The sequence below is a fragment of the Lepidochelys kempii genome, chromosome 1, assembly GCF_965140285.1.
Source record: "Lepidochelys kempii isolate rLepKem1 chromosome 1, rLepKem1.hap1, whole genome shotgun sequence".
Taxonomy (NCBI): Eukaryota; Metazoa; Chordata; order Testudines; family Cheloniidae; genus Lepidochelys; species Lepidochelys kempii.
The window spans coordinates 151,970,299-151,997,073 of record NC_136380.1 but is presented as its reverse complement, the minus strand read 5'-3'; the positions used below and the strand labels follow the sequence as shown (position 1 = coordinate 151,997,073).

Sequence of the window (26,775 nt, the reverse complement as noted above, 5' to 3'; positions counted from 1 at the left end):
ACAGAGGTCAAAGTGAGTGGGGCACCAGTGCTAGGCCAGCAGGCATATATACTGAGGATGGCATTTGGCTTTTCATCAGTACTGAAGCTGTCAGCACTAGTGATCTCTGTCCCAAAGCAGAAGAGGTCCGGGGGCCCGGAAACACAGGAGGTACCAATGCTATACCTATCTTGTGTCATTGGAGAGTTTGGTACAGACAGAGCAAGTCTGTTGCTGCCACACATGCTGGTGGGATTGTTGGTACCAAAAGTGGCATCATCACAGCAGCATGCACAGGTACCAGACTAGACAGCCATCCCACAGGCAGTTCTGGAGTCAGTAGTATGGTAACAGAATCCTCCTGTCTCTGTACTGGGGAGACATGGTTTGACAGCTTGGCTCTACCCTGAGATCCTGTCCTCAACAAAGAGGAGGATGGTTCTCTCTTCAGTTTCAGATGGCCCTGATCTGTTTTGTGCTTCCTCTTTCGAGGGCTCCCAGGAGATGATGAATGAAACCTTCCCTTTCTTGAGGAAGAATCAGAGTCTAGGGGGTCTGTCCGAAACTCACATACAGGTAGAGGATGCCTGTGGGTGACAGACTGAGTAGTCCAAAGAAGGTCCCAGTGTGAAGTAGGCCTCAGACTGATCCACTATGCTGCTTCAGGCATATTCTTTATATTTAAAGGGACACTACACTTTTATTTAATATGGCTGGAGTTGAGCTGAGTTCTTGGGAAGCCGAGTGGAAAGAGGTCTTGGAGGGAATCCTAACACACAGACATACCTGTTCTGAACTCTAAAACATAACTACATAAATATCTGCATTGGTAATTTATGGAGAGAGAATGCACTATTGAGGGAACGAGATAAAATCTATATTTGAATAGTTGAAAAACATACAAAAAATTAGTTACTATACCTATTATGTGATTAAAATCTATGTGCAAGTAATATAGATCATTTTGTACCTTGGATAATCTTTTGTCTTTCAAATAGTCAGATCTCGGTTTCCTAACAATGAAATGAAAGTTGTACATTTATCCTTAATCCAAATGACTTAATGGCTAATATCAGATACAGACTGGCATATTTGGAGACTGAAAGCTTGTATACAGATGCCTTCACCTAAACTGGAAAATCCCTAAGTGGCTTTGTTTTTTATGTTGGGACTGGGAAGGAGAGAGAACATGAAAAGAGCTACAAGAGGGAAAGAACAATGCAGAAATAATGGATATTCTTTATGCTGTGTGTAGCTTTTTTAACTTTAAGATAGGACAGGTCTTGGGTCTTGATCCTGTGATTTCTTATGTGTGGACAGACTTCTTCCCTTGCAGTGGAATTGCTTTTTGTGGACTGTGCTCAAGTGCTGTCGTCCACCTAGACAGAAGAAACTGCAGGATCAGAGCCTTGGACTGTACTCTAGGAAAAATCATCCAGTGGTAAGTAGGGAGACTTGCAGGATATAGTACACTTTCTGTTGATTGGATGCAAGATAGAAAGGATATTGATACACAACAGAGCCCTCAAACTCTCATCTTAAGGTATTTATCTGTCGTAGATTCAGATTCTGTAGAATGCAAGGCTTCTTTCTTACGGTTTTGAAGGTAACCTACCTAATAAGCAATGATGTAATGTTGTCTTAGACTGAAAAGAGCTCTGAGTGGGTAACGATATCCATTATCTCAGTATAGCATTAACTTCAAACAGTGTTCTTCTTCAAATGGCAGATGTGTGTTCCAGGTTAGTGAACACCCCTGAGTGGGCGTGTATTCTAAGTCAGGTGTGTTTGGACCTAGCACACTAGAGCTAGAGACTATTTTTTCCTGCAGTGGTACCTATCAGGATGGCACATGTACCTGCAGACTCCCTGTGGCCTCTCCCAAGACTATATAGAGTGGTGCCATGCTGATCCTCCCCTCGTTTCCTTCTTCCTGCTAGTTGCCTGAGTTGGAGCTCCCCATCCAGGCTTTTCTCCTCTTGTTTTTTTTCCTGTGCATCACAGTTAATTATTGAGACTCTATTAGCGTAAATAGCAGTTAGAACTTATAGTTTAGTGTGTGTGGTTTTGTCGTCAGTTTAGGTAGTTCTGTAGTTAGTGTCTGGTACTGAGCACACATGTTATGCAGTGTTCCTCTGGTTTCAAACACTGCCCTCTGTATGAGATCTGTCTTCAGTAGTGACCCCCACATGTGCTGCTTATTGTGTCTTGGTAAATCCTTCTCTTTTTGAGTATATTTAGTGTTTCCTTGGTACACACAGAATGACTTACAGCTCGTTCAGTTTAGGGAAATTACCCAGGAAAGGGTAGGAAATAAATTTCTCTCTCGTTTTAAGTACCACACTGAACAAGAGAAATTTGAAAATGAATACTGTCTTAAGTGTTTTGCACTGTCAGCAAGTTAAGACTTGCCTATTTTCCTGCCTTGCCTATTTTCTCCCAGAAACAAGGCACATAGGATAAGATTACTAAGCAAAGTACTTACGGGATTTTTCCAGTCCACTGAAATTAGCAACTGTAAATATTTAAGTGCATGGAATAGCAGTCATGCAAAAGTTAGACATGGGCATTTCGTTTGCTCATCATATAATAAGTACAGAAAGCCTAAACATTTTCTTTTATGTTTTGTCATGTTTGAAAACTGAATTTAAAAAAAGGAAAGGATATGCAAAACTTATAATAGTCAAACAAAAAATAGTCACAACAGATGTTCACAGCGCTTTAAATTCTAAAATAAAACAAAAAAGAGGGATCAGCCATATGAAGAGAAAAAAATCCGAAGCTTTCTAAACAGCTATTTTTTCCCCCCAGATCTAAGTGATGTGGGAGTTTCCATGCATATGTATTTTAAAAATACATATTTTCCCTGTCCATACTAGAGACATTTACTGTGCCAGGTATTGTTTGTTCCAGGTAGAATTTTAACATACACACACAAAAGCACTCCAGTTGATTTACATATGTGGTGAATACTGTTTTGAATAGACTATGCTGCAGACTGAAGTATTCTAGTGCCAATGTGGATGCCGTTTAGATAATATAATTCAACTAATCCTCCCACTATTGTTCCATCATCAGCGATCCCTCGAAGTTCGAGGAGAATTGTCTTCCAAGAAATGATAGTTGGCTATTGCAGGTGCATCTGCAGGTGGCTAATGAAACCAATTTGGGATCCATTCATCTCATCAGCCAGGGCAGATGTTTCCTGGTGGAAGGGGTGGATCAGGATTGTTGAGTTGGGCTGTGTCATGTTCTTACCTCCTTCTCCATTTCTCGGTCTTCGTTGGGTCTCCAAGTGCTGGGACCCTTGCCACAAGGTACTTCTCCATTTTAATCAGTCAAGGGCTTAGTTCATAAGTTCATGTCAACGTTACCCTCAAAGCCAACATGTAGTGCGTCTCTGAAGTGCTTTTTCTGCCCTCCCTTCATCTGTTGGCCATGGCTCAGTTGTGAGAACGTGACTGCTTTGGGAGTCAATTGTCTGGCATTCAAAGAACATGACCAGCCCAACAGAGTTGGTGGCTGATGATCATCGCTTCAATGCTGAAAGCTTTGGCTTGGTACATAATGCAGATGTTGGTGCGTGAGTTAACCCCCTTCACTTGGGAGATCTTGCGGAGGCACCACTGATGATATCTTTCAAGAGCCTTGAGATGCCTACTGTGTGTGACCCAGGTTTTGGTATGTACAGGAGAGCAGGGATGACAATGGCCTGGTACACAAGAAGTTTGGTTTTGCTCTTGATGTCATAATCAAAGACATTTTCTCAAACGTCCGAAAGCTGTACTGCCACATTGGAGGCAGTGCTGAATGTCCTTTTTAATGTCAGCTTTCTATGACAGATAGCTACAGAGGCAGGGGAAGTGCTCAATGTTCACCAGGGTCCCTTTGTTTATCTTGATTGTGGGAGCAGGATCCTGGTAGTTCAGAGCCTGTTGATGAAGCACTTTCGTTTTCTTGGTGTGGTGTGAGAGACTCAGTTGATTGTAGGCCTCAGAGAGGATGTCAACTGTTTTTTGAAAATCTTCTTCTGAGTGGGCGCACAAGGCACAGTTGTCTGCATACTGAAGTTCCATGACTGATTTAATAATAGTCTGTGTCTTGGATAGGAGGCAATTGAGGTTGAACAGCTTGCCCTCCATTCTGTATTGGATATCAAGTCTGGAGAGGAACTCAGTGATGAGGAGAATGACAGCAAGAAAGATGGAGAAGAAGTTTGGAGGGATGACACAACCTTGCTTGACTTCTGTCTTGACTATAAAGGAGTCTGTTTCAGATTCACGGCTGACAACCGTCATGGATATGCTCTTTTGGAGGGGTCGCAGGACAGCAACATATTTTGGCGGGTAGCCAAATTTGATGAGAGTTCTCTGCAGAGCCTCATGGTTGATGGAATCAAATGTTTTCATGAAGTCAATGAGGTCAATATAGAGAGGTTGGTGTTGTTTATGGTACTTTTCCTGAAGTTAGTGAGCAGTGAAGATCATGTTGGTGATACCCTGAGTTGGTCTAAATCTGCATTGTGATTCTTTGAGGATTTCCTCAGCAAGAGGGAGCAGCCTGTTGAGGAGAATTCTGGTGAGGATCTTTCCATATGTGGACAACAGAGAGATTCCTTGATAGTTTCCACAATCTGATTTGTCTCCTTTCTTGAAGGTAGGAATGCCATGATTGTGACTAAGGTCGGCTGTGATTTCTTCTGAATTCCAGTTCTTGAGGATTAGGGCGTGAAGCTGGTGAGCCAGTGCTTCTCCTCCTTCTTTGAAGATTTCAGTGGAAATTCCATCAGGTCCAGATGCCTTATTGTTCTTCATCTGTTTGATGGTTTTTCTTACCTCAAGAAGTGTTGGTGGTTCTAGGATCATCCTGGATGGTATACTGAGGGATTAAGTCAAAGATGCGTTCATCAACATCGAAGTCACGATTCAGTAGATCTTCAAAGTGTTCCTTCCATCATACAGTGACCGATTTGTTATTCCACAGTAGCCTTCTGAAGTTTCCCAGAAGGCACTGCATCTAGTAGTTCTGCATTTAACTGTGGGCTAAGCACCAGCTACTTACCTTATAAATTGAGTTTGGACTCACTGTACAAATGTTACAAAAAATGAATCCATGGTACGCCCATATCTTGAATACCGCATGCAGATGTGGTCGCCCCATCTCAAAAAAGATATACTGGAATTGGAAAAAGTTCAGAAAAGGGCAACAAAAAGGATTAGGGGTATGGAACAGCTTCCGTATGAGATAATAAGATTGGGACTTTTCAGCTTGGAAAAGAGATGACTAAAGGGGGATATGATTGAGGTCTATAAAATCATGACTGGCGTGAAGAAAATGAATAAGGAAGTGTTATTTACTCCTTTATAAACAAGAATTAGGGGTCATCAAATGAAATTAATAGGCAGCAGGTTTAAAACAAATAAAAGGAAGTATTTCTTCACACAGCACAGAGTCAACCTGTGGAACTCTTTGCCAGAGGATGTTGTGAAGGCCAAGACTATAACAGGGTTCAAAAAAGAACTAGATAAATTCATGGAGGATAGGTCCATCAACGGCTATTAGCTAGGATGGGCAGGGATGGTGTCCTTAGCATCTGTTTGCCAAAAGCTGGGAATGGGTGACAGGAGATGGATCACTCGATGATTACCTGCTCTGTTCATTCCCTCTCGGGCATCTGGCATTGGCCACTGTTGGAAGACATACTAGGCTAGATGGACCTTTGGATTGACCCAGTATGGCCATTCTTATGTACTTAGCACAGTGGGGCCTGTAGGTACTACCACAATACAATCAACAACTGCCATTGTTTAGAAAAGAGATACCCCAAAAGAGGGGCAAATCTGCAAGAGTGGACTCTAAAACACTTGCGCTTGAACTGCTGAAATACAAGCAGTTCAATTACAGACTTCTGTCCTCTAATACAGAGAGGCTCATTCATTTAAAAAGAGAAGGAAGCTTACTATGGGTTACTGGTATGATGTGTGAAGGTTGAAATGCTAAGAGCATCATCTCTATTTAGACTAATCACCCATTATCCAAAGTCTTCTAGCATTTTGAATTTTGAACTCATGTCTCAACCTGATAAGACTTGATCCCTTTCTTCCAACATGTGTAATAGCTTGGGTGGCTGTGCCAATGAGCCACTTCCATAGCCACAGTCATTTTGGATGGAAAATAACTGACAGCAAACCTTAGTCATTACCATTGTGTCCAAAGGGGTCAACAGTTCTAGCAGGGCTCTGAAAGTACAAAGGTTGGGGGGGGGGGCACACTATTTGAATAACATCTTAAAAATATTTACCTGCCATAGCATGGAGGAAGACTGTACGTTAGGTACCCTCCCACACACACAGTGGACCCTGCTGTCTTCTCTTAGCCCTTAGTCAATAAAGAGAAGTGACCCATTTTGGCTGAAGCTTAACTTGAAAATAAAGTGCCTAGTTGCATGAAGATATGTAATTTGTGTTTGTTTCCAATTTTAGACAGTCAAGTACAATGCTACAAAAAAAAAATCACTACAATTGCAGCAATGGAATCATGTGGCAAGGTTTTTAGATTATTAGAGTGCCAAGGCAATTCTTCCCATTTTTGCATTAAGGTATAGTTTAAATGATTTTTCCATACACCTCCAGCACTAGTGGATAAACCACTGCAGCTACCAAGAAAAAACAGTATCCACTTAACAGAAGAAGAGTCTCCATTTACATTTCACTTCCTTTTGTCTGAAATAATTGTTGTTTAGTACAATACACGTTTTCTCTCTGAATATAAAACATGCAAAGAAACAGCCAATGTAAGGCAAACCATTTAAAGATAAAAATCCAGGCTGCTAGTGTGTCATGGAACTTTTAAAAAAAAAAAAAATCTAATGTACTACTTAAAATTAGCTTTAAAAGATCTGAGTCAGTAAAGTGTTTTACACTCACTGAAGTCACTTGATAAATTTAACCCTGCAGTGAAATTAATTTAATAAGTCATTAAACTGGAAAGTCTGTCTCAAGCACATGGGGAACACACATTTGTGGATACTACTAAAATTATAGTCATGGTTTGAGAAAATTAAATCACAAGTGAAAAGCTGTGGCACCTTAGAGACTAACAAATTTATTAGAGCATAAGCTTTCTCTAAGGTGCCACAAGTACTCCTGTTCTTTTTGCAGATACATACTAACACGGTTGCTACTCTGAAAAGTGAAAAGCTGTTCACAGTGTCTTTGTCACCTAACTTCAGTTTCTGCAAAATTTAAGCTTTCAGTTTAAAAAGTTACCTCTCTAGCCCTATGATTTGCAAAGAAAGTCTCCCAACTGGAAACCAAAAGTAGACTCATGTAGCATTGCCTTACTAAATCTCCAAACAGACTAACAGGGTTACCACCTGTCCACCTCCTCTGTTGTTGAGGCTCACAGTTTTGCCAAGCAACAGCACCGTGAAATTAGCAAGACTAGTCAGTTTCATGGCTGTTATTCAGTAAGGAATGAACAATAGTAAGAACCTCAAGAATTATGTCAATGTCAGCTGTAGCTACGGAAGAGACAGAAGACAGGCACAAGAATTATCCACAAGGACAAAAAAAAAAAAGACTGGGGCAATAGCAGCGACCTCTTTTCCCTATTACTCCTCGCAACAGCCCAGAGTCTTGAGACTGAGGAATAGGGAAAGGGGAAACCAAAAGCTCCCTCTCCCCTTCGGCAAGTAACTAGAAGCAGAGACATCTAGAATCCAAAGGTTGATATGAAAGCTAGAGACTCAGTAGAGTCAGTGAACAGCACCCTGGTAAAAATCCCAGCACCACCCCTTTACCAGCAAGCACTTGGGGAGATGCAAGGAGGCTGAACTTTTCAGCAGGGCTTTCCCTCTAGATCATACTGGTACTTCCCCCAACAAGCCCCATCATATGCCTAGCAGCTAGTGGGTAGACATATATTTTTGAGCAGTGATAACAGTACTATAGTTTTTCAGCCAAAGAGGATCCCTTCTTCAAGTGTTAAGCTGTTTTACTGAGATATGGCGAAGACGATGAAGGTTACAAAAGAGGCAGTTGAAATTTTACCTAAGTTATGGATTTAGAGATAGAATAAAGTAAACATAAGCCGAGACCTGAAATTAGACTATGGAACTCATTGCCACAACACAGAGTCCAAGACCTTATCAGGGTTTAAAAAAGGATTAGGCATTTCTATATAGAAAACAGGTATATAGAGTTACAACAATAGGAAATAACATCCCACACCCTCCAAACGCATAAAAAATCCTAACAAACCAAGAGTTTGGAAGGGATATGGATCCTCATGCTATAGGGCACAAAGCCAAACTCTAATGGCTGGGGTTAAGAAACTTCCCCTATGACGGTTTATTCCCGGACTGCATGCAGCATGATTTTACTGACATGAGAAAGGTGCACTTGATTCTGACCACTGCTGGAGAAGCTATACTGAAATAGACTGATCACTAGCCTAAAAATGTTACAGGATTTCTGACTAAATAATGTATTGATCACTATTAAAATACTGTCACTTTAACTAGCAATTAATACAGAAAGCTTAAATTTGTTGATTCGGAACTTTTAGAACAATTCACCAAACAAATGTACAACACTTCACACAAATCTGTCTAAGGGCATGGCTACACTGGAGCTGTCCCGCGGCAGCACTTCGAAGTGCGAGTGTGGTCACGCACGAGCACTGGGAGAAAGCTCTCCCAGTGCTCCTGGTAATCCACCTCCAGGAGGGGATTAGCTCTGAGCACTGGGAGCCCGTTTACATTAGCACTTTAAAGCGCTCTGACTTGATTACGTGATTTTTAACCCCCCTGAGCCAGCAAGTTAGAGCGCTATCAAATGTAAGTGTAGCCAAGCCAAAAAACTACCGCAAAACTGCATCATTCAAAAGCAAGTAACAGATTAACAAGACCTCTTTTCCCACCCAAGTACACTAGAGAAGTCTCATTTTATGCCAAAAGTATTTTTCCACAGTTTAGAAAGAGGCAGCATTATTATTATTTGTATAACCATAGTACCTGGAAACCCGAGTCACAGACCAGGTCCCCACTGGTTAGTGGATGTACAAACACAGAACAAAGTCAGTCTCTGCCTGATATTACAAGTGTATATCCAATCGTATTTATAGCTCCATCTAGAATTATAAATACTTTACAAGCTGCACAACAAAAATCATTCTCTACCCTAGAAACAGTCATCCCTACCATGAAATACCACAACTCAACACTACAATAGCTTAAGGCAGGACATAAATGCTTTAAATAAACTAAAAATTCAGTAGGATTTTAGACAGTTAGCATGCAGTTTTCTAAATTCCAATTTGAAAATATGACACATTTTGATTTTATGGGAGGAATTTACAATTTTGATTAGTAACTCAATATTACTGATTGCTACAGCACTACGGAGAATTTGATTATCAGCAGCATCAACAATCAACTACAAAGGGGGAAGGACCAAGCACACCTCAGACATTGAAAAGAGAGTTTTGTTTAACAAGACCCATTAGCACATAGTAAAGGGTAAACAAGGAAATGGCTGGGTATTGTTAGATTAGTTTTGAAAAGGTTAAATAGTTACCAGTGTTTGAACTTGAACAAAAATAGCTGGCAGGGACAGCAAAGTTAGACATTAGGTCATTCAATCCACTCTTTGGCCAGTGCTTTATTGTTCTCTACACCATTTTTTCAAGTAGTTTATTTGGAATTTAAGGAGCAACACTGAAGAACTCGCAGAGATGGCTGTGGGAGGCCAAAGAAAGAGACTGCAGAAACACTAAGCTAGGAGCAGACAGCATCCTGGAAGCCTTGGTTGGATAGTATTTCATTAAGGAGGATGTGATTACGAGCACAAAAAGCAGCAGAGAAGTCAAAAAGAACAGAGTAGAGAATCTGAGATTTAGCAAAGAAAAAGTCAAATCCTTGACAAGTCATATCAACAGAGTGAAGGAAGCAGAAGCCAGACTGCAGGGGGTCAAAACATTCATTACCACCCCCCCAGACCTTTGTACATCTCAATTAATCAAAAGCACCATTTTCAACTGTTGCCTAATTTTCTTGCTTCAAACGCAAACTCCATCCTTATGGATAGAACAAATTCGTAATGTTGCACTCATGTAGTTCCTCTCTCTCAGCTGCTTGTCTCAATCCTTTTGCTCAGCCAGTCTCAATCCTCCAAATAGAGCGTTCAGATGCCAAGACCTAGACCTGGCATGGCCAGCAACAGCCCTGAGCTGCAATTACAAGAAAAGTTCTGCTCAGCTGCTGCCTGAAGCATGCCTAGTGTGGACAAAATCTTCAGGGAATTTAGCTAAAATCTTAGAAGTGTCTACCAAGCATATGTTAACTGCAATTTTTCAAAGGCTTATAACTTGGCCAAATTTGTTTGGTTAACAGGGATGGCTAGAGGCCGATTTCTAACGTAAAGGCCAATTACAAGCCAAATGTCAAGTCCCTGATCCAAAGCATTAGAGTAGCTGAGCTTTCCAAACAAAACCATAGAATTTTTTTAACATGGGCAGAACATATTCTTTCCTAGACTCGTTAAATTAAAAGCAAAACAGTTTTTTAAAAAAATACAACCGGAGGCTGGAACCCAGGATAGAAAATTTCCACCCAAACAGTTAAAGTTCAGCAAGGTTATAAGCAACTGAAAACTGAGTCTTATAATGGGAAGTGCCAGGCAACCTCTACAGCAGGATCCACCCACCATATGTATATCTATATCTACACACACATTACATATACACTTTGAACTTTCCTCATCAATCTCCAGCCACAGTCATTGGGTTTCACTCTTCCCTTAAATTCCCTCTATCTTCCTGATACCCAGCTACCTAAAACTGAATGTAGTACCGAAACTACAGTGACAGACCCAAACACTGAGATCTCCCTTTTAAAAAAACAACAACAACCACCACCACCACCAATCCATAGTTCTGTCAATCAATGGCAGGGCCACCATCCACAAAACAGCTCACAGTTACAAACACCCAACATCAGATGACTATGAGGGTGGGGCCGGGGGGGGGGGAGCTGAAAGGATCTTTTTTCTCACCTCCCAAAAGAGACAATTGCTGAACACAGAATGCGAGCAAGAGCAGCTCCCTCCCCCACATCTGTCAGACCCTGCTGCTGCCTGCAAAACAGACACCCCCTTTGTTGATTTTCAGCAGCACAATGGGCCAGAACAGAAATCAGACAAGAAACCCCCGTTATCACTCCCCCGGACAGCCAGCACCGCAAGCTGCCTCCCCCAACACACCATACACAAGGCTCTCTCAACTAAACGCAGTCCCACAGCAAACTTTTCCAACCACCTCACCCCCCAAAAGAGGAGAAGAAACACAGGCAGCGCCAACTCCGAACTTTCGGGGCGGCGGAGGAAGGACTTGGAAGAGTTGCTCTAAGCAAGAAACCACCCCTGGGCACCGCCTGCCAGTCCCCGTACCCTGCCCCCACCCACCCCTGGACACTGCCTGCCACTCCCCCTACCCTGCACCCCCCGGCGCCGCCTGCCACACCCCGTACCCTGCACCCCCGCACCAGTCCCCGTACCCTGCCCCCACCCACACACCACGTGCCTAAGCCCCCATCAGCCCAGCTCACCCCCCGCACACCCCCCAAGTGCACCCGCCCTGGCGGCGCATCCCATCCCGCCCCGGCAGAGGGGCAGCCCCGGGCACAGACCTCGGCGCGCCGCGCTCCTCTCTCCGGTCCGGGAGCGACGCACGATCCACTCCGCCCCCCCCCCCCAGCCGCAACCCGGCTCTCGAGACTCCCGGGACGGGCCCCGCTGGCGCTAGCGCTGCCTCTGCGCAAGCGCCGCGGCTCCCCAGCTCCAGCCGGCAGGGGATGAGGCAGCCAGGGCGCTGTGGGCGGGAGCTTCACTGGGAAGGGGCGCCCTGCGCACTGAGGGGCTGGGCTGGGGTGGGCTGACTGACTAGCCTGCCCGCCCTCTCGCCAACTGGAGCGCTGCTCCGCCCCCTGCGCACACTAAACCCTCTTATTCTGGGCCTCAGCCCCCATCTCACCCCTCTAGGGCACTGGTTCCCAAACTTTAACAACCTGTGAACCCTTTTCAGTAAAATGTCACGTCTCTGGAACCCCCTCCTAAAAAGGAATATTTCCAGGGATTTTCTCCTTTACCTGAGTATAAATGAGAAAAGCAATGAGCTTGGAAATATAAAATTTATTTTTATATCATGCTTATTACACACTATTTATTATTAATTAGTGTTTATCATTATAGTATTTTTATTACATCATGAAAATGGCAACACTATTCCAAAGATCTCACTGTCCTAGCTTGTATCACTTTGAAAAAGCCTGTTATAAGACAAGGCTCCTATGTTTCATCAAGGAGTATCAGATGTGAAACAGCCTGAAGGGATTTAAGAAGCCAACTCAAAGAGTTCCTCCTACACAAGCATTCAGGTCTTGAGCAGTCCGGGCACACAACGCACGTTCCAACAAAGCTTAAACTTGTTCTTCCTAATAATTTTAGAAACAATACTAGCTGTCTATATAATTTTAAAAACAGGGGAAAATATCCACCTCCCTTTCCATTTCTTATAAGGAGTCTTGAAGTTTAAATCTCCTCCGTGTGATAGATATGCTTGCTTTGATCTGCTTAGCTCTTGGAAATCCAGGGGCTCCGGCCTGCTGGCCCCGTGCTGCCCGGGGTCCATAGGGACAGCTCTGTCCACCATTAGGGAATTTTTTCCCGAGAACCCCCCGTAACATTTTGCGAACCCCCTGGGGTTCATGAACCCCAGTTTGGGAACCACTGCTCTAGGACCTCCCCGTCTCTTCTCAGGGCAGTTTTTCCCTCAGACTAGAGCCAGCCCCCATCCGCCATTACGGAGAAGGAGTGTTCGCTTTGTGAAAAAGGAGTACTGGTGGCACCTTAGAGATTAACAAATTTTTTTGAGCATAAGCTTTCGTGAGCTATAACTCACTTCATCCGATGCATTCAGAGGAAAATATAGTGGGGAGATTTATATACATAGAGAACAAGAAACAATGGGTGTTACCATACACACTGTAACGAGAGTGATCAGGTAAGGTGAGCTATTACCAGCAGGAGAGCGGGGGAGGGGGGAACCTTTTGTAGTGACAATCAAGGTGGGCCATTTCCAGCAGTTGACAAGAATGTCTGAGGAACAGTGGGGGGAAGAGAAGGGGGGAATAAACATGGGGAAATAGTTTTACTTTGTGTAATGACCCATCCACTCCCATCTTTATTCAAGCCTAAGTTAATTGTATCCAGTTTGCAAATTAATTCCAATTCAGCAGTCTCTCCTTGGAGTCTGTTTTTGAAGTTTTTTTGTTGAAGAATTGCCACTTTTAGGTCTGTAATGGAGTGACAAAGAGATTGAAGTGTTCTCCGACTCGTTTTTGAATGTTATAATTCTTGACATCTGATTTGTGTCCATTTCATAGAATCATAGAATATCAGGGTTGGAAGGGACCTCAGGAAGTCATCTAGTCCAACCCCCTGCTCAAAGCAGGACCAATCCCCAACTAAATCATCCCTGCCAGGGCTTTGTCAAGCCTGACCTTAAAAACTTGTAAGGAAGGAGATTCCACTACCTCCCTAGGTAACGCATTCCAGTGTTTCACCACCCTCCTAGTGAAAAAGTTTTTCCTTTTTATTCTTTTACGTAGAGACTGTCCAGTTTGACCAATGTACATGGCAGAGGGGCATTGCTGGCACATGATGGCATATATCACATTGGTAGATGTGTAGGTGAACGAGCCTCTGATAGTGTGGCTGATGTGATTAGGCCCTATGATGGTGTCCCCTGAATAGATATGTGGACACAGTTGGCAACGGGCTTTGTTGCAAAGATAGGTTCCTGGGTCAGTGGTTCTGTTGTGTGGTGTGTGATTGCTAGTGAGTATTTGCTTCAGGTTGGGGGGCTGTCTGTAAGCAAGGACTGGCCTGTCTCCCAAGATCTGTGATAGTGATGGGTCGTCCTTCAGGATAGGTTGTAGATCGTTGATCATGCGTTGGAGAGGTTTTAGTTGGGGGCTGAAGGGGATGGCTAGTGGCATTCTGTTATTTTCTTTTTTGGGCCTGTCCTGTAGTAGGTGACTTCTGGGTACTCTTCTGGCTCTGTCAATCTGTTTCTTCACTTCAGCAGGTGGGTGTTGTAGTTGTAAGAATGCTTGATAGAGATCTTGTAGGTATTTGTCCCTGTCTGAGGGGTTGGAGCAAATGCAGTTGTATGGTAGAGCTTGTCTGTAGACAATGGATCGTGTGGTGTGATCTGGGTGAAAGCTGGAGGCTTGTAGGTAGGAATAGCGGTCAGTAGGTTTCCGGTATAGGGTAGTGTTTATGTGACCATCGCTTATTAGCACCGTAGTATCCAGGAAGTGGATCTCTTGTGTAGACTGGTCCAGGCTGAGGTTGATGGTAGGATGGAAATTGTTGAAATCATGGTAGAATTCCTCAAGGGCTTCTTTTCCATGGGTCCAGAGGATGAAGATGTCATCAATGTAGCGCAAGTAGAGTAGGGGCATTAGGGGACGAGAGCTGAGGAAGCGTTGTTCTAAGTCAGCCATAAAAATGTTGGCATACTGGGGGGCCATGCGGGTACCCATAGCAGTGCCGCTGATTTGAAGGTATACATTGTCCCCAAATGTGAAATAGTTATAGATGAGGACAAAGTCACAAAGTTCAGCCACCAGGTTTGCCGTGACATTATCGGGGATACAGTTCCTGACGGCTTGTAGTCCATCTTTGTGTGGAATGTTGGTGTAGAGGGCTTCTACATCCATAGTGGCCAGGATGGTGTTTTCGGGAAGATCACCGATGGATTGTAGTTTCCTCAGGAAGTCAGGGGTGTCTCGAAGATAGCTGGGAGTGCTGGTAGCGTAGGGCCTGAGGAGGGAGTCTACATAGCCAGACAATCCTGCTGTCTGGGTGCCAATGCCTGAGATGATGGGGCGTCCAGGATTTCCAGGTTTATGGATCTTGCGTAGCAGATAGAATACCCCAGGTCGGGGTTCCAGTGGTGTGTCTGTGCGGATTTGTTCTTGTGCTTTTTCAGGGAGTTTCTTGAGCAAATGGTGTAGTTTCTTTTAGTAACCCTCAGTGGGAACAGAGGGTAATGGCTTGTAGAAAAAGGTTCATCCTGGCATAATAAGGTGGTTTTGTATTTTACCATTTTTCTGTATGAGTTCATGCAAGAGGGGGTCCAAAAAGATCTGCAGTCTAAAATTGTATGTAACTATAATTTTTAGTCCTTGAAACTTGCAAATGTACATTAGGTCAGTTTTGCTGAGCACTTCTAGCAGTCTTCATTTTTGATGCTATAATTTCGTAAGGGTTTGCAACAGAAGAACAGGCCAGCTCAAAGAGTTGGTTGTGGATAGAAAGTCTTTCACTGTTAGATACTTCTGATCCAAATGCACTGATGTGTGTTGTTCAGTGGTCTATTTGAAATGGCTTGAGGGTCTTTGTCCATCTTCTAGTGTAGTGGTTTTCAACCTGTGATCTGCTGATGCCTTGGGGTCCACAGACTATGTCTAAGATTTCCAAAGGGGCCCACACCTCCATTCGAAATTTTTTAGGTGAAAAAACTTTGAAAACCACTGTCCTAGTGAATATGTTTTTTAAAAAATATATAACCTCAGCTGGCAACTTTGCCATCAGACAGGTTGAGGCCTGAATGGTAGGGAGACTGAACTAAGACTGTGTCTACACTAGTACTTTTGTCGGTGAAACTTTTGTCGGCCAAGGATGTGAAAAAACACACCCCGACTGACATACATTTCACTGACAAAAGCGCCAGTGTGGACAGTGCTGTGTCAGCAGGAGATGCTTGCCCTCCAACATAGCTACTGCTGTTTATTTGGGGTGGTTTAATTATGCCGACAGGAGAGCTCTCTCCCATCAGCAGGCACAGAGCAGCTACGTGGGAGACCTTATAGCTGCGCAGCTGCAGCAGTACAGCTGTGCCACTGTAAGGTATGTTGTGTAGACATAATTTTAACTTATCTCCCTCCAGACTTAATAAACACTCTTAAACAGGGGTGAAGCACCCTGACAGAGTGCAGTGTGCTGGAAGTTTACATTGCTACTGCTTGTGCTACAGTTTCAGTTGTTCAGTGGATTATGATTTCGGTTTCCAGAGCTGCTTATCCAGCACCTTTCGCCTTTACTATTGTAAACTAACAAATGAATGACAATTAGCACAAAAAGGAATTTGCTAATGGTACAATAGTAGAAGTACACTTACATTTATGGTAACAGAAGATTAAATATAGAATTAGCTATTATATAAATCTTCCTCAATCTCTTTATTGGAACTAGATTTAGAATTAAAAGGCAGATGAGATATTTTCAAATTTATTTCACAGCTAATAAACATGGATATTACCATGTTTTAGCACAGTTATTACCAAATATAGGAAGACTGAATGAAAATAACTGAAAGACGTTTTGACAGCCTTAATCAGTAAACAAGGAATTCTATATATGTTCAAAATCCCTTGAGCCATTGGGAGAAGCAATAAATTACTTTGTAAACTAAATAAATGCCCATGGCAATAAAGTGAACTACTAAGGCCTATATAGCCAACATAACCTATTTAGTGCTCTTTGCTTCATCAGGGTCACATTAATTTAAGGAGAGAAATGAAGATGATTTATTGTGTGGACAGTGATTTAGGTTCAAATGGGGTTATTTTAGATTTAAACATATGCAATATGCTCTTCCTAGTTAACCACTTTCCACAGCTTCTAAATCTTCAGCTTCATCTATGGGCCTTCTAGCTGTAATGCTTCTTAATAAATGGGTCTCATTTCACAGAAAGCAATCATTTTCAGCAAGTAAATGAAATACTAGTCAAGAATGATTTCCTGCCAAATTAATTTTAAAAGGTCACATATTAACAGCTTCTAAATAAGCACCTACTTTAAAAAAAACCCAGTAATTTAAGCATGTGAATGACAGGATTAGTACTGCAAACAGTAACCACTTACCCAAACAGGAAATTTAAAATAATTTGTATAAGCAGATTTTTGCAAGCACAAATGTTTATACGCACAAACTGCAGGTCCAAAATCACTGGTTGGGCTTGGGGAGTAGGGAGGGAGACTTTGAAATTTTCAATCTCAATTTGTATAATTAGAATCTTATTGACACTGTAATAAAATCCCCTTATGAAAGCTAGCTAAAATGCTGAGGATGTAGATATAGATACACTAAACAGGCAAAGGGCATTGATACCAAAGAAAAAGAATAACATAAATCAATACGAAATGTCATTCTATACTATTTTTGGCACATTCACCTTTTTTCCATGTCACAGTAATTTAGCCCATGTGGCACAATCCTAGATTATGAATAGATGCATATTAGAGAGTTATACGCCACACTGTTCTGAAAAGGGTATGTTTGGCTCAAGAAAAGCATGACAGGGAGTTTGAAAATTGAACTGAATATTATCAAATGCTAAACATCTGCTTTATATATCAATGTCTGGGGCTAGACTAATAGAACTTTCTAAAATCTTAGCTTTTGCATATTTCCATGTGTCCTAGAATATCATGATTTCTTGACTTGAAAATGAGTGTGTTTTATTAATATAGATTCTGATATGCTTATGACAGCTCTGCACCATTCTCCTCTGGCAAAGCAACTTTAAACACAGCAGATTCAGCCTCTTGAGAATCACTACTTCTGCAGGGGGATCCTCAGGTGACAAAGCTTCAAGCTCCTGGCAGAGGGCAAGGAGGGAGTGGTTGGTTACTAAACCCCATTATTAAACACCAACAGTCCCTCCCTCCCCCGCTGCCAAAATTAGGGTGACCAGATGTCCTGATTTTATAGGGACAGTCCCAATTTTGGGGTCTTTTTCTTATATAGGCTCCTATTACCCCACACCCCCATCCTGATTTTTCACACTTGCTGTCTGGTCACCCTAGCCGAAATAGCTTCTGGGCAGAGGTGCTGGAACAGTTTTTATAGCAGGGGTGCTGAGAGCCATCGAAACAAACTGTAAACCCTGTATATGATGGAAATCACTTCAAGCCAGGGGGTGCGGCAGGACCCCTAGTTCCAGCACCTATGCTTCTGGGGGCTGTCAGCAACTGGTGTAGGTTACAGCCAACTTCAGGCTGTTCTAATTTATGGAATCCATCATCAGGATTGAGTGAATGTAAAGGTGGCTTAAAGTCATCTTTGGGCCCCCTTCAGCTGTTCTAAGTACTCCTCATCTGTATCTAAGGATCTGAGGATCTGAGCTAAGATCTTTAGGAAAGCATATGACTCCTGGTCCTAGTGGCAAATTCAGGAACACATGAACAACAGGACACTGGCACTATGACTTCCATTATACTAAAAGGAGGTAAAATAAACCATTCAGTCTGATGTTTCAAGTGGCCTTAATTTGTTACCTGGGATTTTTCCTTGCCAATGTCACTTCAGAATTGAAGAAGGATTTTTGTTTGCAATTTTGACTATACCTTGTTTCAGTTTGTCCTCTATCAAGTAAAGTTTCCCTTTTCCATATGGTAACACTTACATCAGAGAAAGAAAGAAATGCTACTGCTGCTTATATTGATTATACTTTTTATAACATTACGCCTGATGAGTTTTGTGGTTCTTAAAACTACTGAAAGAATACATTTGTTCTGTCATATCTTACTGCTTTTCTCATGCCCAAAGGACTATAAATCACATTATAAAGCATCTAAAAAGGTCTACCCAGTAATACTATTAAATATTCCAGTACTTTTTTGATTCTAGTGCTTCTCTAACTACAGAAGGATCATGAATGAATGAATGATTGTAAAAGTTGATGTGAAACTACATAATATTTTTATTGAAAATATTAGTGAATAGCTACTAAGACATTGTAATAGACTGATAGAAGTGGTAAACACATAGTAATATATGTAAAAATATCTTCTACTGTATAGATGTAGCATAAATCCATCCAATGCAACAAAAAGCTGATTCTCAGCAACTGTGTGTACCTGAATCCATCAGGAAGCTTGGGAACTAAGAAATTTGGCCTCAGTGAGATCAGGAGAAGATAGGAGAATCAGATCCATATAAAACAGTCACATTTTAAATGATGGGATTAGAATTCCATTTTGCAATTCAGATGACTATACAAGCCACTTGGACTTCGCTCTTACGGTTTGACATCATCAGAAACTTTTTTAGAATTATAGCCCCATAATTCACTATTTTTTCTTCCCAAAATGAAACAATGTAGTGCAGTGGCATGTAGAGAAACCCAAAGGATCCACAAACAACTATAAAATAAGAAAGAAGAGTACATTTTACTACTCCGGGGTCTATTTCTGATAGTTACAGATATATGTATAGCGCATAGCCCCTGGAAACTAACTGCATCTCTGGCCAAACTACCCTCCAGAAGACAAGTTGGCTCCATGTTTGTAGTAGAGCAGAACAAATAAAAACTTCTATGCCAGGGATAAAAGTAACAAAACTACACAGGCATAAGGTTCTCCCCAATATCTGGTCTCCCAATTGAGATGTCTAGCCTTTCTTTCCATAGGCAGAAAATCATCCCCACTATTCCCCACAACCAAGGGGTCACTTCAATCTGGCTGCTCCTTACCTGATGGCTCCCTTCTCCACTCTGACAGGAAGGCTCTGGACTTTGCCAGTGAGGCCTGTGTAAGGGGTGAGAGCTCCAAAGTCGTCAGTGCCCCCTGAAGTGCTGCTGTGGGAGACACCCCCATGTGCCTCTGACCTCTCCCCTTTATGCCTCTTAGCAGCCCCTGAAGACTGGAGATGAGAGGGCACCCCTTGAAGACAGGAGGGGAAACCGAAGCCATTGAGGACACTCCAAAAAGACACTTAAAGTAAGAATGGCAACTAGGGCCTGGGGATACAGTGTTGGAGGGTCAGGGGTGAGAGGCACAAGAGAAGGAGGTACAGAGCACATGGGGAGCTGCAGAGCCAGCTGGCTTGAGGTCAAAGAATTTAGGCTCAGCCCTATTTACACATCTGGAAGGCCGGTGGAGAAATTGTGCCTGCTACACAGGCGGAGGGACCAGAATGCTCATCAGACTATGTAGCAACTCAGATTGGCAGTTCTTCTCCAGGAGGCAGGTGAATAGGAAAGGGCTAAATTCACCTTTACATAGCTGTTAGTAAAGCATTCCCACAGACAAAGTCTGGATTCCAGGAATTTAGTAGTTTCCATTGAGTCTGGCAAGGAAGCTTAAGTGGCACATGAGTCGTGACTCATTAGCTTGCATCTAGCTTCCAAGTCCAAGTTATAGGTGTGAAGGAGAGGGAGCTGACTTTCAATAATTATGAAGATTGTATGTAGGGTGACCAGATAGCAAGTGTGAAAAATCAGGACGGGGGGGTGGGAGGTAATAGCCCTCTATATAAGAAAAAGCCCCAAATATCGGGACTGTCCCTATAAAATCGGGACATTTGGTCACCCTAATTGTATGTGACCTGATTATTGGAATGTGTACTGTATACATATGTTTGGTTTACTTTATTAGCAGGCAGTTGGGGAAATAAGCAGGAAGGCCAGACAATGGCTCCATATAAATCACCTCCTGGTAAACACGTCAAGGGTTAAGAGACAATGCCTGAGCTAGTAACAATGAAGAACCTGCTTCCTTGGTTCCAGCCCAGTTACACAGCTTGTTTGTCCAGGCTGGGAGCCAAAAGTTCAAAAGCACATTAAAAATGCAAAGGGCCCTCTCTGACCTGAGGTCAGGCAGCTGTCAGGGAGCTATTTACAGGGACTAGACTGACACAGATGCCCATTTAGGGGTCTGAAGAAAGTAGGCCTTCCTAAGCTTCCAGTGAGGGTAATGAATCTTAGGTCAGGGAAAGATGTGTAGATGTCTAATTGTTTTAAAATATTTCTTTGTTTTATGTTATCCTTGCTCCTACTGTTAAAATTAAACAATACTTCGGCTCAGTAAGGCTGTCTGGTTACTGAATTTACCACTGATCACAAGCTCCCCAATGGAAGACCCACAGGTACCTGAACCCAGTTGGACCTGTTGGGGTATGCATGGTCAATATTCAGGCATTGCAGTCAAAATCCTACTCTAAAAGTACACCAATTGGGGGAAATCCTCCCTAGGAGAGGAAAAGATAAGAGGCAGGAGGCCTACGCCTGTTGGGGTGCACTCGGAGACTCGAGAGGGGTCAGTGGTGCAGCCAGCCCTGCAACTGTGATAATATGTATCTTTCTAGAAATGAAATCATTACTGCAAAATACACTGTATACCTTAGGAATTCAAATATGCATATAAAGAAAATATGAAAACATTTGCCCATATGAATTTTCTTTTTCTTATGGAAGTAGGAAAGAGTAATGTGATCTTTTATCTAGATGCCCTTAGCACAGCAGTAGAACTTGCTCGAAACAGCTGGGCTAAACCCCCAAAAGAGAGGTGAATTATAACTTACTGTATGTAATAATCTTGGGGTTTATTAACAACAAACCAGTGAATGAGACAGGAATAAAACTTTTATTAAAAATAAACTATAAAGCTTCTGTGGTGAATTGCTGTACATGTATACAATGGTAAGGGGGAGGTTATTTTTTAGCATCACATGGCATTTTTGCTGTGCATCCTACAATAATGTAAAGGAAATTTGAGCTGCTAAATTCCCTGTGCATTGCACTAAAAACATTCCCCTGGCTGTCACCATTCCATATAAATGTAACAAATTGATCATCTCTTTGTCAGTAAACAAAACAAAACTATTGTATAGGACAGAAGTTCCTAAAATGTTGTATCAGACATCTGGCACATGTCCAGTGTTCACAATATTCAACATTTCCTGCTCCATTAATTTCTTTCATCTCTATGACTACCAACCAGTATCACACATTTTAGCTCTTTGCATTGAAAGCTCTGTATCTGAAATTTACGTTGGCAAAGCACAATGGCTGTTTTTCAATTAAGTCACTTAATTTTGAAATTACTTGAGGAGTTTTACCTAGGACAAAGGAGAAGCAGTAATCACTACATAGAATTCTACAGTATTTTCCAGAGGATTCTCTCATTTCTCCCCTCCAGTTCTTCTGCTTCAAGATCTTGTGCTGCTGCAGCCTTCCTCAGAGCCAAGAAGGGCTAGGACAGATTAGCCACTCTTTGGAGCCCATAAAAGCTGCTCCTTAATCAGCCAGAGGGGTTGCTGTAGACCAGGGGTGGGCAAAATTTTTGGCTCGAGGGCCACATCTGGGTGGGGAAATTGTATGTAGGGCCATGAATGTAGGGCTGGGGCAGGGGGTTGGGGTGTGGGAGGGAGTGCAGAGTGTGGGAGGGGGTTGCGGTGTGCAGGAAGGGACTCAGGGCAAGGGGTTGGAGGGCAGGAGGGGTGTGGGGTGAGGGCAGGGGGTTGGGATGCAGGAGGGGGTGTGGAGTGTGGGAGGGGGCTGAAGGGAGGGGGTTGCAGGGCAGGAGGGATATGACAGGGGGCTCAGGGCAGGGGGTTGGGGTGCAGGGTGCAGGAGGGGCTCAGGGGGTGGGCTCCGGCCCGGCATCACTTACCTCAAGTGGCTCCAGGGTGGCAGCGGTGCTAAGGCAGGCTCTCTGCCTGCTCTGGCCCCGCGCCGCTCCCAGAAGTGGTCAGCATGTCCGGCAGTGGGTCCTGGGGGTGGGGCGGACAAGGCGGCTCTGCCACACACTGCCCTGGCCTGTGGATACCACCCCTGAAGTGCCCATTGGCTGCCGTTCCCCGTTCCCAGGGACGTGCAGGCAAGGGCAGCGCACGGAGCCCTCTTCCCCCTTCTCCCACAGAGACTGCAGGGACATGGTGCTGGCTGCTTCCAGGAGCGGCGCAGGCCAGGGCGGTCAGGGAGCCTGCCTTAGCCCTGCTGCGCCACAGGGCTGGCAATCCCGCAGGCTGGATTGAAAGCCCTGATGGGCCAAATCTGGCCTGTGGGCCGTAGTTTGCCCTCCCCTGCTGTAGACTGATGGCAATGATGAAAAGCATTCCTAGGGGCTGAGTTTATTGCCTTTGCAGTGACCCCCAAACCCTGATGGATGCCACTATTCACAGCTGCTATTGCACTGGAGCAATGTCTATCTAAGACTCCACATCAGAAGTCAAGTCTAACTAGACAGCTGCTTACTACATTAGGTGGATTTATATCATATTCATGAATTATAAATTGCTGGATTATTTACACTGGTTGAAGTGTGTTTAAACATTACTGTCTGTATAATACTTTAGATAAACTCAAACATATTCATTTTTTAAAATCATCCATTATTATTCCAGCACAGGGTCAATGGAATGTCTAGTGTTCTGAATGGCTGAACAGTCAGGTCTACATGGTTTCTGCACTTTGAAAAATTAATTTGAGTTCCTGTGTTCCCTTTCCAAACACTTACTCTGTCAGGCTTTTTCTTCTATCTCTTCAGACAAATAACATAATGAATTGTCATCCAGTTATGTGTAGAGCATTGTGCTTTATATCTAAGAAGATATTTACTTGTATCAATATAAATCACATCTCAGTGCTGTTGATCAGTGATACTTTCAAATAACTTGTACTTCAGGACATATACTGTTGTTTGTTTAGCATATACCTCAAATGGATTGGATCCCTCTACATGTCCCACAAAAGTGCTCTCCCTATCTTTCTAATCTGGTGCAGTGTTTGACTTTCTTAATGGCTTCTGGGATGTTGATGGGGAGTGATTAAAGAAACATTTTTAAGACAGGCTGACTAGTTTAGCACTACAGTTCCTCTTCATACCGCAAATCCAACACTGTAGGGTCTGACACTGTAACATGCTTAGATCAAAATTTTCAAACCTCATAACCTAAGAATGGGCACCTACATACAGACTGAGGCACCTAAGGGTATGCTTACACAGAAAAGAAAACCCTGTGGCTGGCCCATGCCAGCTGACCGAGGCTCACGGGGCTCAGGCTGTGGGGCTGTTCCATTGCAGTACAGATTTCTGGGCTCAGGCTGGAGTTCGGTGGCTAGGATCCTGTGAGGTGGGAGGGTCCCAGAGCTCACACCGAAGCCTGGAAGTTTACACAGCAATGAAACGGCCCGCAGCCTGAGCCAGGTGAGCTGAAGTCAGCCGGCACAGGCCAACTGTGGGTTTTTCTTTGCTGTGTAGGCATACCCTAAGTGACTTGTTGCTGCGTAGCTTCATCTCTCACTTAAATGAAAGATACATAGCCAACAAAATAATCCTGCTCTTAAAATGTAATCTGCCAGACATGGACAAAATTCTGGTTTCAGTAATATTTGTGAAGATCAGTGACTTCCAGGAAATTGCTTTGGATTCACAACTGCTGTAATGAAGAAGAGAATGTAGCACTGTGAGTTTAAGATATGCTTCCCAAAGTTGTGGGCAGAGCAGAAGGATAATAGAAAAGGAGAAGTAATTATTTTATTTTCTAATATTATATAAACCTTTTTAAAATCCATATGTTACAAAAAATAAATATACAACTATGTATAACAAGACTGTGCTAGTCATCTCATTATCCTTGAAACATCACAAGCAACTTAGGGTTCTTTCTTGTGGTTTACAATGAATAAACATCCTTGTTAGACAATATTTTTTAGTCTATTATTCTGCTTATAACACATATTTGATACAGATAGTGAAACTGATCATGCCGCACGTTGTTGCTATACAAAAAAGCAAAATACCCCAAGTAAAAAGCCCAATATAAGTTTAAATTACTGGAAATTGACTTATTTGGCATTTTCTTATCATATACCCATCCAAATTACATCAAAGCAACATTTTATACTGACAAGTGCTGTTCTACATAACATCTGGCCTAAAATACTCATTTCTCAAAAGTTTCTATTATCAAAAATTCTACTGAAAATTGTCAGCATAAGAAAGCATAAACATTGTATTAGTTTTAAATTGATCGTTCTAGACTCAGTGTGAAATTCCTAACTTTTGCTCTTGGACAACATTCTCCATTGTCTTCCAGTTCATAAAGACTAGAATTTACCCATCAACACAGGGACCGCAGGAAGTCAGCAATGAAGGTGACCTTCCATGGTTCCACTGCATGAGAGGCCCTGTTGGTGGACTCTTCACCTTATGTAGGGTTTTTGTGGGTAGGGAATACAGGATTGGGTCCAAAGGGAGCATATAAGGCTTGATTCAACTCCTGGTATATGAGCTCCAACCAAAGTGCCCTTGCATGTTTAAAAGAGACACCTGTGGGGAGTGGAGTGTGGATGGAATCCACTGGTGCAACATAATCTAGGTGTAGTACTGATGTGTTCACTGGTGGGTAGCTTGAGTAACATACTGTGCCCACACAGCAGAGGCCACCCAGGACCAATTTCCCAGTGTGAACTAGCCATTGTTTTGCAGCCATTCAAGAACGGCATCAGTTAGTAGGCTGAGCAGTACAAAGGAGTTTGGTAAGCCTAACACATGACTGTGCCTCTGGTCATCCCAGTAGATAGACATCACCCTGGTGGAATGATACATGTGCTTAATGAATGTGATAGACACAGAGACAAGTTTTAACTTCACAGTAGTCTAGCGTCTCCTTGGGCAGTTGTGAGTTAGGACTTGTCTACGTGGGGAAGTTTAGTCGTATAATTCTACTGGTATAGTTATATTGGTGTAACTCCCTGCGTGGAGACTTTTATTCCAGAATCAGAGTTTCCACTCATATAATTATTCTGGTATAACTCCATAGGTAAAACTATACTGGTATAATTATGCTAGTGAAATAGACAAATCCTTAGAGTATGTCTTCACTGAAGAATCAACTCAAGTTAGTTACACTGGTGTGGGGCACTAAGATTTCTAAGGTCGTATCTGTGATGGGTAGGATCACAGAAACCCCCTTGGGGCTGCCACCTGATGTGCCAAGACTACTTCTACCCCTGCTTTCCCTGCCAGCTTGGAACTCCAGCACCCTGTATTGCTGAGCCAGACACACCAGTCTGCTCCCACACAGATGCTGGGTCTGAACCACGTGCCCCAAAGCGGTAGACTTAACTGAAAGCAATTTAATAAGTGTTCCTGTTTTTAACACTCAGATGCCCTACTCCCAATGGGGTCCAAACCCCAAATAAATCCATTTTACCCTGTATAAAGCTTATACAGGGTAAACTCATAAATTGGTCGCCCTCTATAACATTGATAGAAAGATATGCACAGCTGTTTGCCCCCCCCCAGGTATTAATACATACTCTGGGTTAATTAATGAGTAAAAAGTGATTTTATTAAATAGAGAAAATAGGATTTAAGTGGTTCCAAGTAATAATAGACAGAACAAAGTGAATTACCAGGCAAAATAAAATAGAAGACGCAAGTCTATGTCTAATACAGTAAGAACTCTGAATACAGATAAAAACCTCACCCTTAGAGGAATTCCAGTAAGCTTCCTTTTACAGACTAGACTCCTTCTAGTCTGGGACCAGCAATCGCTCACACCCCCTGTAGTTACTGTCCTTTGTTCCAGTTTCTTTCAAGTACCTTTGGGGGTGGAGAGGCTATCTCCTTAGCCAGCTGAAGACAAAATGGAGGGGTCTCCCACAGGCTTAAATAGACTTTCTCTTGTGTGTGGAGATCCCCTTCTCTCTCCTATGCAAAGTCCAACTCCAAGATGCAGTTTTGGAGTCACATGGGCAAGTCACATGTCCATGCAGGACTCAGAACTTACAGGTAGCAGCCATGGTTCACATGCTTCCTTGACAGGTTTCAGAGTAACAGCCATGTTAGTCTGTATTCGCAAAAAGAAAAGGAGTACTTGTGGCACCTTAGAGACTAACCAATTTATTTGAGTATGAGTTTTCGTGAGCTACAGCTC

The 26,775-nt window shown here is 42.9% G+C and overlaps 1 protein-coding gene across 7 annotated transcripts in view; it reads right to left on the bottom strand.

Moving 5' to 3' along the window:
* The window catches only part of PRRG1 (proline rich and Gla domain 1), a 44,906-nt gene extending 33,012 nt beyond the window's left edge, over positions 1 to 11,894 (bottom strand). For 3 of the 7 annotated variants that reach the window (XM_073358151.2, XM_073358136.2, XM_073358156.2), the window contains exon 1: positions 11,666 to 11,894. The gene's annotated coding sequence lies outside the window, so the exon portion shown is untranslated. Of the gene's footprint in view, positions 1 to 11,033; positions 11,115 to 11,665 lie in introns of all 7 variants that reach the window. The other 4 variants (XM_073358146.2, XM_073358163.2, XM_073358168.2 and 1 more) reach the window with 3 other exon arrangements.
* Positions 11,895 to 26,775: the final 14,881 nt, after the last annotated feature.